Raw genomic sequence first — 12,558 nt, forward strand, 5'->3', positions numbered from 1 at the left:
TTCTGCTGGCTGGTCAAGTCTGGAAGAAAACAAATGAGAATCATAGCTTGCTGCCGCTGTTCAATCCCTCCCTCCTGACGAAACAAACAGAAAAATCTGCCTGTGGTCAGATTTTTTAAATAAATTCAATTTGTCCTCACACACGGTAGCCAGGTGTGGCAGAAGTATTCTTTCTAAATAGCCACAAATATATGTCAACATCCTTCCTGCCAGGGGTCTTTCAACCTGAGCCTGATGGTCCTGAGGGAACAGGGACCCTGAGAGGGAGACAGCAGCCCCAGAATAATTATTGGAAAAGAACCACTATTCCCAATTAGCCATGTAATACCACCTTCCAGAAGTGACTGGAAGCCCTGCTCTGGCATACTGTCTACACCCCGCCCCCCAAAATCATAAAACCAAAACTTCCCCAAAAACCTAGTCTGCATTCCCAGTTAAAGAAAAGCCCAGAGAAAACAGTACAGTATGGCACCAATCTCCCTGGTCTTATGTGTTCTAAGGGAGTCTTCAGATCCGCCTGGGCCTGGGCACATGTCCACAGAGAATAAAATGGCTACAGAATTAGATCAGGCCTGGCCGTCAAACCTGGCTAGACGCAGAAGCCAGGGCTGGGCCATCAGCCCTTCCGGGATGGGATAATGACATCTGGACCCGCACCACTGGGGACACCACAGGAACAAAGGCGTTAGGGCACTGTGCTCTTTTAGGGCTACAAAATCAAATCATGGAACGAAATCCTTGTCCTGGAAATAAACATGATGATCTTATATACTAAGACATTCTGTGGAAGCAGCGCCCATCAGAGGCCTGGAGTAGGAGAGGAGAGGTAGTTAACTTTGCTCCCATTTTCATAACACAAACCCTGACCAGAGCTAGTGGCTCATTCTTTGTATCTGGTGTTTATGTTGTAATAGAGACAAATCATCCTAAAGTCAAAGGACAAAAGTCTTTCCTGTGCTTCACACTTATACAATGAGTTACCGGGAAAGGATTATTCTGTTTGAAAAAACTGCTGATCCTGGGCTAAAAAAGAGAACCCCAAAGAGCTATGCTGGTCCAAGGCAAACACAGGAGTGGATTCTTCCCAGTTTAGGGTCACCGAGAGCCCCCTTCTACTTGCAATCATCCCTGTAAGCAAGGTTATGGCACATGGCGCACCTCCTGGCCTCTCTGCCCACGAGCCTCCTAAACCAGGGTGGGAAGGGCTACAATTCACATGTGAACCACAGAGCACAAGCAAGCTATCTCCACAGCAACCTACGGTGTACATCACATGGGAGAGGAGCAAAACCCGAATTCTCTGAATACCCTGCCAGGGTCCCTGGGATGCAGCTCCTCGGACCACATCTCCTTGCACTTCTCACCAGCCACCCACCCACCTTCCTGCTCCTCCAACCAGCCCCGGGTGTCTCCACTGGCTGCGCCCTCTGCTGGGACCCAGTGCCTTCCAGCTCAGCTCCACTGTCAACTCCCCAGAGAGACCATTTGCCTTGCAAAGTTTTGGAGCACTTTCTATAAAACACCTCCCCCATCTGCCCACACCCCACCGACTCAATTTTTATTGCACCTTACACACCTGACATTCCGTATTTGTTTATCTGGTGTTCATCTACCCCACTAGGAGGGAAACTCCAGACTGGGTGTTTCCTCTCTGCTGGCGGGTCCCCCAGGGGGTGCCTGGCCATACCAGGGACACAGTCAGTGTTTGCAGGATGAAAGAATCACACCTGGACTCAAATCAGTCGTATCTTTCCAAGTCTTGGTTCTTTTCTAAAAGAGACAAGAAGTCATATATTGTCCTCTGTTCCCTTCTCACTGCTAATCTCTGCACCTTCATTTCCAAACTCTTCAGCACTTCATTAGCCTCCGTGCGCCTTCTCTCTCCCTCCCTTTTATAACATCACTGAACTGGACATGTGGAGACTGCAGAGATGGCAGATGTTTTCTAACTTAAATATTTACCACACACAAAATGATATAATGAAAATAAAACTTAGTCCTTGATTTGAACTTTTCCTGCCTACGCAGCCTTTGTTGTTGTTGTGTTAATAAAAAGACCCACCAACCCAAGTTCCAGCTAACATCTATTACAAAAATCCCAATTATTACCATAGAAATGCCCGGGTGCACACAAGTTTGCCAGGCAGATGGCCAAGCCCGGTTCTCATAAGCTCCTCACAAGGTTCCAAAGCTGGTGACAAGCAGGGAATCACCCAAGTAAAGACCTCTGCCCAAGCCAACCAGATCAGAGCTGCCCTCAGGACTCTGTGGGGCTCCTCTAAACGCCTTCAGAATTGACTCACTCAGGAAATCACGAAAGGGCTTTGCATGTTAAGAACACCACGCAAACCATTTCCAATTCTCAGAGAAGACCCAGGCTGGAAAGTCACAGAAAACTCCTGTCCCTTTTTGTAGCCTCAATCTTATGGATGTCTTCATTTCTATGCTAGAGAATCCAGCAACGGGTTAAGCACTCAGCTGCTAACTGAAAAGGTCAGCAGTCCAAACCCACCAGCCACTCCATGGGAAAACCATGTGACAGTCTACAGCCTTGGAAACTATGGGGCAGTTCTGCTCTGTCCTACAGAGTCACTATGAGTGGGAATCGACTCCACTGCAACAGGTTTGGTTTATACACAAAGTATCCCATCCCTGGGGCAAGGCAGTACTTGTCCCTTGGAGGAGTCTGTCAGCCCCCAGCAAGACGGCAGTACCCAGCAGAAGGAGCACTGGCCTGAGCCTTGGGCCCCTGCTTTAAGTCCCAGCTTTACTGCTGTCTAGAGCAGCACTGTTCCTGAGAACGTTTTACAGTGAAGGAAATGTTCTCTATCAGCGCCATCCAATTTGGCAGCTACTAGCCACACGTGATTACTGAGCACAAACTTTCCTGGAATGGTGGGAACTTCTGAGCCCTCTGATCAACTGTGAAGGCATGAACATCCCTTTGCTTTGTGCTCTTGCAATAAAGGAAGACCCTTCTGGAGGCTGGCCTTGATGCCTGCCTGCACCCGAGAAAGGCCAGGGCTGGGAATGGGACGTACCTGCATTATAGACACACATGGGACAGGCCCTGAAGAAAACTAATTAATGGTAAAAACTTACACACTGGAACCTTTATATAACGTCAAGCCTGGAGTATTTGACACAGGGTAAGGTAAAACCGAGGAATAACAAGTCCTGCAGGTACTTCCAGCAACTAAAATCCTTTGGATGGAAGCCCAACCAATTCACACCATATAGAATTCTACACCATAACAGGTCGTAGAACACAGTAAGGCTCTGGGGGACATTTCACCCAACCTGAGCCAAAAAAACCAGGCTTATCAAACAGCATCCACAAATCCAATAAGTTCTGCTTAGTCCTTAAAAGCACAAATGGGCAAGAGGAATCACTATTACTATCAATCAGTCGCACACAAGCCTAATGCACTGCAGCTACCAGAGCACCCTCAGTGGGGGGCAAATCTTATTGATCCTAAGACTGTCAAATTACTCAGGCCGAAGAATGTACCCCCTTCTTTGGGGCTTGGCTCTTCCCTTGCAGTTTACCAGTAGGGAGGTTTGAGTGGATGCTGTGCCACGACAGGCGAGAAAAAGACTCATGGTGAAATGGGCTCAGCCAACAGAATGTTCTGACCCCTTACCTGCCCTGGCAAGTTTCTTTGAGCACCTCTGGCTTTTTGTGGAATCCCCTTCAAGAAGCCCGTTCTGTTTCTTTCCATGCAAAGGTTCAGCATCAAGAATCACGTGCAGAGAGCGGAAAGCTGCAAAGGGCCTGCAAGCCACTGAGAACACTTCCAGAAGGCTACATCCAGGGTCTCCATCACTTCCCTTCTCCTCTAAGTCCAGCAGAAGGAGTTCCCTGCTTCCATACCCAAAACGGCTACGGAAAAAGAAACGATAATCTGGCCTCCGATATCAGAAAGTCTGTAAAGGAAAACTGTGCTCTAAGTACGGAAATCCAAAACAATGGCAACAGTGAAAGAAAAATGCACAAATGCTTCTTTGACTTTATAAAACGATGAAAAGTTAGGATTGAATTTTGGGTAAAAACAACAGACAGGCTTGTTCCAAAAGAATCATATTATGTGAGACAGTCCATTTTTTCATATTCTAATTAGAGGAGAGGTCAGGGGCCTTTTAAAGGCAGTAAGAACTGCTTTTTTTATTAACATATACACAAAATGTCTCAAGATAGATTTGAGGTATAAAGCTATGAAAAATCCTTTAAGATCCCCTCAGAAAAATACATCTTTACAAAGACTTTTCAAACTCCCTCATAATTGCTAATGGAATAAGGATCAAGTAGCAAAACCAAAATGAAATGCCTATTTGAAAATGTATTTCTCCTAAACTGAGAGAAACTGGTAAAAGGATGCCGAAAGAGAGACGGAAAGGCAACAAAGGATACAACACACCCAGGGTGCAGGAAAGCATGTGGCTGGTGAGTAACAGACTTCTTTAAAATGGAAGTTGAAGATTATGGGGAATGCTGCCCAAACTCAGCCTGGGCCTGTAAGAAATCCAAGGGATTCCACTGAGGAACCTAGACCTGTGCTGTTCATACTGGGTAGAACAGCATTTCCCCAAAATTCAGGCCCACCCAGAACCTAAAAATGTGACTGTATTTGGAAAGAGACTCTTTATGGATATAATTAGTTAAATTAAGATGAAGTCATACTGGATTAGAGTGGCCCTAAATCCAATGACTGGCGACCTTATCAGAAGAGAAAAGACAGACACACAGAGAGGGAACAATGTCATGTGAAGACAGAGGCAAAAGTGGAGTCATGTGTCTATAAACCAAGGAACCCCAGCGTTTTCTGCCAACTACCAGAAGTTAGGAGAGAGAAGCATGGGACAGATGGCTCCAGAAGGGACCACTGCTGCCAACACCTTGATTTCGTACTTCTGGTCCTCAGAACTGTAAGAGAATAAACATCTGTTGTTTAAAGTCGTCCAGTTTGTGGTATTTGTTATAGCAACCCTAGAAAACTAACACATTATCCAAAATTACTTTCGTCCTGATGAATGATGGAACTGTTCCAGACATCACTGTGGTAGCCTCAAGCCACATATGACTAGACAGAGAAAATGAATTTTTAATTTTTACTTATTTTTAATTCATTCAAACTTAAATAGCTGCATGTGGCTACCTTACTCGACAGGCTGACAGAACATCCTGGAAACCCAGGAACCAGGGAAGTGTGGGCAGTATTTATACTGATTTGGAAGGTCTCGAAATATTCCTCTGCTAGTAAAAGTTTGAAAGCTCGTTTGGGACTACAATTCTCATAATTGGGTCACAGCTAGAAGGGGGTTCCTTAACATCTCTAAGTGTGAGAAAAAAACCTTTGAGCTATTTCTGTAAGCGATGAGAGGATGCCCTATTTTCCTCCCTGGCCCCCTACCAAAGTCAAGGACAAGGCTGGGATAAGGGATCAGTACGGGAGAGGTCTGCACATCTGACAGAGGACGGGCAATGATGAACACTGCTTCCTGCCACAGTTACTGTCATCACAGGCTCCCTCCTCTCCAATAAAATCCAGGTACGCACCCCTAATCCCCTGTCTGGCCAAGCACCTACTCATTAGCACCTTTCACTTTCCAGTCAAGCCTCAAAATGTCAAGTTCCTTGGATGCTTCTTTCAAAAGTGACTTGGGATCTTTTAGCGATAAAAGGTTTCACCACATTGTGACTCGCTGTGGCATGTCATTCTACAGCTCTCCTCAAGGGTCCCAAGTCTCCGATTCACCAACTGGGGTCTTCTGGCCCATTTACATCCTTAAATTGGGGATCCCCCAATGGTCACTTCACAAGGCACATACAGTGTCTCTCCTAATTCCAGTACACTAATTACCATCAGCAGGTACCTTTCCCTTTTCTTTGCTGTCTACCTGATAGCACTCTTCCTTGTATGGAGTGGCCACTGGGCTGCTGCCTCTCAAGTGGGCCGTGCTGTGTGGTATGAGGGCACATACTGGCACCCACCTGTGGGGACAGCATGGAAGACCAGGCTAACTGGCACAGCAATGTCTAGCTGGTGCACTGTCCCACCTTGTTCTGTTTTATATGATGAGATAAAGCAAGAACAGGTAGCTTCGATTACCCCATAAAACTAAAGCAGCTAGTGAACAGTGGATGTCGTATTTATGAAAGGATGAAGGAGTTCAAATCTTTGCAACACAGGTTTCTGCAGCCAGGTCCCAGATCATCTCTAAGAGTCCCACGTCCTGGTGCAGATGCCCAGCTCTCCTAGAGCAGGCAAAGAGCATCAGGAGGTTAGGTGGCAAGTCACAGACTGGACATACTACCCAAGTGACCATCCCGGCAATGTCACATGCTCTCCAGAGGGACCATTCCAGACCAGCAGTGTCTGACAGCAGCAAAACAATACTGTCCACCTTGTAACAGACCAGGTCATTAGCATATTTTGCAGAGCACAAGCAGAAAAGTTTAATTGCCCTTAATTACCCAGTTCTAGAAGGCTCCTAGATAATGGCTCTCAGATTTCTTGCCTGGTATCGACGTAATTTCCCTGGCTCTGGCTTCATTATATCCCTAACTTAGAAGCAATAGCCTCTCCAAGATGGCTTTCCCTAACAGGCGCTGAAGTTCCAGTGAAGGCTGGGCCCTCACCACAAAGGTTTCTTGTGTGAGGGGTGAGATCCTCTGCTTTCACACTGCTTTGCAGGGTGTGTGTGTGTGAGTATGTGTGTGTGTGTGTTTGGTGTGGGAGAAGGGAGGACACACTAGTATGTACTTAGAGGAAGGACTAAGACAAGGAATATGTAATCAGAAGCCATCACAATTACAAATGTAAATGAACAGGCAATTGGCACTGACCTTTGTAGATTGTTAGAGGACTAATTAAGGCAAATCAAGACTCTGTTCCAACAGAAAAACAAGACAGTGTACACCCTGCGAGCTCCTCCTGTCCTCTCTATGGAGATGCAAAACACATACGTATGTATGTCTTAGACACCAACAAATAGCAAACCACCTCCGTCAACAAAAGACATATCCAGACTTACTTCTTGGTATATTGTTAGCAATGTTGCTAATGTCTACACCATCAAGCACAACCAATATGTGAGTTCTTGCTATGTGTCTGTCGCTGTACTAGATTCCATATACATATATCCCAGCCATGAAACAGTCAGATACACAAATGACAAACTCTTTGCTTATGATGGTTCCTCCAAAAGCCGTAAGAAACACAGTTTTAAGAAACCAGAAGCAAGCTGTATGCTATTCTGTAAACTCCATTTTTCACTTAACAATATTATATTCTCTTCTCATATCGATACATAGTGATCTCTCTTTATCCTTGCATCGTAAAGCATCTTTCTAAAAAGCCAGCTGAAATTTACAATTCTTGTCCAAATAGTCTTTCATCAGGGAATGCGTTTATAACAGAGAAAGTTCGTATTTTCTCCATTCCCCCATAAGTGTTTAAAATTTCAGCCATCCCAACTTGTTCTGATGCGCTTTTACATTTAACTTTTTGAGTCAGAAATACTTTATTCCTATGCCCACCCCAAGCCCTGTCAACAAAACATACAATAAAAAGGAAAAAAGAAAGAGCATAGGTATGTTGGTTTTGCAAAAACAATGCTTCAAAATTACAGAACCGGCCACAAAATATTTTAGTGCTATGAGAAAAATTATACTGAAATTCCATGTTTAATTTAGCTATTTACAAAAAAGATGTACTTCATATTTAAAGGGTAGCCTTATGCCAATTTTGAAAAATAAAAACAAAACCAAATAAGAAAGCTGAAGGCTGTATGCTTTCTTGTTCTCTTAGGCTGAAGACTTAACCAGACCTCTCTCTGAAACCTGGTCTACAAAAATGATCCATCAGTCAAGCCCATGAGTGTTTTGGGAAAGGCTGTCACTAAAACCGCACTGTTACCTGGAAAGAAGCCTCCACCTCCCTAGCACCAGGAATTCATGACCTAGAGTGCCAAAGATGTCAGTGAAGGGGGGCGCGGTCTTCTGCTCCAAGCAAAATATTCCTTAAACTCAGCATGAGTGTGCCCTGTGTAAACTGAGTCACCATCAGAGTACCTCAAATACCTGAGCTGGTGTGATAACCGCATGTTAATGTATCCATGCCAAGAGCTGAGAGAAGACATCAGCTACGAACCCCAACAAATTTCTTGTGCATAGTAGGTCCTCAACAAAGTATCATTAAATTTAATTAATTCATAAAAAACTTAGAGATTCGTGTCTACATGAAAGAAAAAGTGGTGAAAGGCAAGGTAAGAGAGAAAATCAGAGGGGGAGGTGGAAGAGGAGGGTTGATAGCAGACACACAAAGGGCCCCTTGTCTTCCGCAGCCCAGGGCCCTGATAGAGTGAAATTAACTACAGTTTCACCCGGGAGCCAGAAAGGCCTTTTTAATAAGCAAACAGGGAAGCTGATCCTACACATGACCCACCTATAAGAGCTTTCAAGAGCTTTTGGTGAGCTAAGGGGAAGCCAACAGCTGATGCCAACGAGTGAGAGACACAGCCTAGTGCTTCAGCGACAGCGGGCTTTCTTCTAGCTCTGCGGGTGGGTGTGATATAAGACTCAATCCCTACGATGTCAGGAGGCCATTTGGTCTTGCAGGAAATATACTCATCAATACTCAAAAGTCGAGGTTGCAATTAAAAAAAAAAAAAAAATGCAAGAAAGGAGGGGGAAAAAAAAGCCACCTGGTTACCTTACTTTTTCTGAGATGTGTATTTCCCAGCCATTTTTAAAATGGCAAGGCTCACTGTGTGTGTGTGTGTGTGTGTGTGTGTGTACACCTGTGTGCACATGTGTGTCTAGTGTGAAAAGCGTAACAAGGGAGACCACCACACTAGGCTAAAGACAGACCAGTACAGGGATTCTGCCTGCCCACTGATGAGGGTAAAGCTCTACCTAATTATTAGCACCTTGCCTGGCAGCCAACCCCAAGGGGCAGTTCTACTCTGTTCTGCAAGGTTGCTATGAGTCAGAATTGACTCAATGGCAATGGGTTTGGATTTTTTTTTTTTTTTTTGCCTGGCAGCCAAGGCTGTCCACTTTGGCACAGGGCAGGATCTAGATGTTCTGCGTTTGGCCATGAGGCCTCACCAAGAGTTATGTGGCCAGCGGCAGGTATTCTGAAGGAGGGAGGAGAACCTCGCAGTTTCTTCTACCTCCGGATTTACACATTCACATGGGTTTGCAGCCTATGTGGTGAACACAACTGATTGTCAAATGTGATTTAAGTAACAAGTAAAATTTGAAGAGTTTTTTTGTCATCAACAGGTAATATTCTAAAGTCTACTCCATCAGACTCAATAAGGGAAATCTTGATAACTCTCAAAGGTGGTATGAGACTCAGGAATGAGGTACTGAGCTCAAAAACAGGAAAATGTGTTCCTTCTAATGGATTTTCTATAAAACTTTGTGGTATGCAGACAAAAGAGGAGAACTAAATGATGACAGAATACCAGTATAACAGACTCCAGGTAGCACAACCATCTACGTGTGGCTTAGAACCAGGTTAGTCGGGGTCCCTAAAAGGCGCTCAAACACCCCTGGCACTTCCTTTGCCGCAGGAATGGCATGTCTGGCAGAAGAATAATGTCTTGATCTTTATGTTAAGAGAGGAGAAAATTGGTAATATTTTATAACGTCTTTACTTATAAAATCTGAAGTTGACGAACTTATCAATTTTACCAGGCCCACAGTGTCCCCCTTCTTTAAGACATTCTTTCAAGAAGTTTTTTAAAAGCCAATCGCTGGTGGAAGGGAGGATATATTTTAAGGTGAGTTTTCTTAAAAGGGTTTCTAAAACAGAAGTGAGTTACTGTTAATGTCAATATGAATATTCCTTATCAGTGTGAACCTTTTATCATCAGCAAACAACAAACTTAACTGGAGTAGGGAAGGTGGATGGAAGGAAGGGTGGGGGTGTGCAGAAATGCAACACGACTCCAAGCCAAAGACAATACAAAAGGATTTCAAAATACGGAAAAGAAGTCTATTATCGCGACTAAAGTTGCTCATATACTTCAGGGGGAAAAAAAATTCTAATACGCATTAAATGAGAGGAACCCAGAAGGCAATGGTGTAACAAAGCAATTCCAGAGCGGACTGCATAAATAGGAGTATTACATTATAAAACAGGGAACTGTTTGTTCCAGTCCATAGACCCCGGGTGAAATGGCAGCTGTACACTATTTAGTTTGGGGCACCTCATTAATAAAAAGGGAATTCTGAGCAGAGTGAAAGAAAGAATTGAGGGGCTAAAGGGGCCGGCTTTTAACAGAAGATTAAAACAATGACGTATGTAGAGCTGAAAGAAAAAAAAAGAAAAGCTGCCCTGAAATAAATAGGCCCAGGTATAAGGGGTAGAAGGAAATGACCCAACAGCGAAGTAACCGGGAGTGGCAGGATCAAACAGAGGCCAAACACCAGGGAGGGAACAGAGTCCTCTCACAGCCAGAGGCCACAGTGGTCTCTGTCCTTGGGCACAGAAGCAAGTCCATGAGGGCCCAGCCCACCCCTTGCTCCTGAGAGCATACACACAGAGGGACAGGGTCAGAGAGGAAGCAGGAGCCCCACAGATGAAGGCATTTACAATTAAACTGGAAGAGGCGTTTGAAAAACACATGGGGAGGAATAATCCTGCAGTAACCTGGAGGTGACGAATATTGTCCTGGTGACTCAACCAACTTTCCTAACCATTCGTACTGACTCTCAGGAGGACATGCCCTCCCACTATGAGAGAAAGGGACACCCTTGACTACTCTAACAGGGGAAAGCATTCTTAAATCTTGGTAAGTCCTGTCATTTAGGCAAAAGCTAACACTGGAAAGAAAGTCTAGCTTGAGAGAGAAATTCCATTTCCATTTCTATGGAGAAGAGAAATAAGGAACACTTCAGTAATCAGAACTGAAGCAGGTGGACAAAGGGGACCCAGGGGGCTCAGGGAGGACTCATCTAGGAGGAAATGAAGTGGACAGAAAACCTGACACATCGGACCACTCAGAGAAAAAAACGTCTACGCTGGGCAAAGGCCTAGCCATGAATTAATCATAGGTACCAAGAAAACCAGGGAAAACAAAAAGTTGTACAAGAAGGTAAATGAAATTATGAAAGTCTACATGGCTCAGCTGTGACTAATATTTATATTATATATATTTATAAAGTTATAATAATGAAAACACTGAATATTAATATAACCCCAAATTATTATTTAACCATAATGGAAAATGGAGGGAGGGAAAGATTCAGTGTGTAGTGGGGCTGGGGAGAATGGAGGACTATGAGTGGAGGAGTGTGAGTGGGGTAAATGGGGTGAGTGTGTGTACATGCATTAGGTATTAGGTGCGTGCAGGTGTAGCGTCTGTGGGTTTGTGTGTGCGGCATACATGTGTGAAGTGTATAGGGGCATGCGGATGTGGTGTCTGGTAAGTTTATGGGTAGAGTCTGTATTTATGGGTGGGGTGTGGGTATGGTGTATGCATATTTATGAGTGTGTGCATGTGTGTATGGGATGTGGGTGAGGTGTGTGTGTGCCGGCTATGGGGTGTGAGCAGGATGCAATGTCTGAGTTTGTGGGTGGTGTGTGACAGCTGAGTGTGCATGAGTGTGTGGAGGGGTGGGGTGTGTTAAGTGCCAGTAGGTGGGTTTGTACAATGGCACAAGAGTGAAATTCTCATCTTCCAGAGCAGAAAACCAATAGATAACGCCTAAGCCTTTTTTAAATAAAAAAAAGCAGAGGCATATTAAGAAATGTGGAAATTAAGTATCCAAAGAAGCAACTAAAAGTCGAAAGCCATTCCCCTGTGGATGGGATGGGGCAGGGGTATGCCATTTTTTGTAATAAGGTTTATGTAACTTTTTGCCTTTGAAAACTATAAAAGTGTATGATTTGATAACATTAAGATTAAAAACCCCACATGGCCACAAGAGCTCAATAGCTGAGAGGGTGCTGCAAGAGACGGAGGGACGAGGAAGGGCCAAGTGTCTGGCGGGGTCAGGCCATTAAACAAGACAGGCAGTCAGAAGGAAAGGTAAGTTTGGTGGGTAGGATAGAGAATTCAGTGTCGATGAGTTCAGTAACTGAGATGGCATCAACCAAGAAGTCCAAGAAGCTGTTTCAATGACATCTGACAACACCCAGAGATAAAACTTTAAGAGGCTGGGAGCCTAGGGCCAGGGACTCAAGCCTGGGTGACACTGGCCAGTGGGGCAGGCTGAGGACAAAGCACCAGGGATGGACGCAGACAATGGTCAAGGCAAGTAGGAAAACAGAGAAAGATGCCTTGGAAGCCAAGGAAAGACACTTCAAGAACAGAACGGGCAACACAATTTCAAATGCTGCAGAAAGTTAGAAAAGAATAAAGATGGCAAGTAGCCACTACCTTGGGCAAAAACAAGGTCAAAGTGAACTTGACAAGGGTGGTTTGCTGATGGGAGCAAACAGGCCGTGGTGGAAGAGGGGCGGACTAGAAATGAGCCATATAGATTATTCTGTCAAGAATTTTGAGAGGAAAAGAAGATTTTATGGAGGTGGGGAGACAGAG

General features: G+C 44.7%; 1 protein-coding gene across 11 annotated transcripts in view; it reads right to left on the reverse strand.

Moving 5' to 3' along the window:
* ZFHX3 (zinc finger homeobox 3) overlaps positions 1-12,558 on the reverse strand; it is a 288,226-nt gene that overhangs the window by 100,963 nt on the left and 174,705 nt on the right. The window lies entirely within an intron of this gene.

This window comes from Loxodonta africana, chromosome 21 (genome assembly GCF_030014295.1).
Source record: "Loxodonta africana isolate mLoxAfr1 chromosome 21, mLoxAfr1.hap2, whole genome shotgun sequence".
NCBI lineage: Eukaryota > Metazoa > Chordata > Mammalia > Proboscidea > Elephantidae > Loxodonta > Loxodonta africana.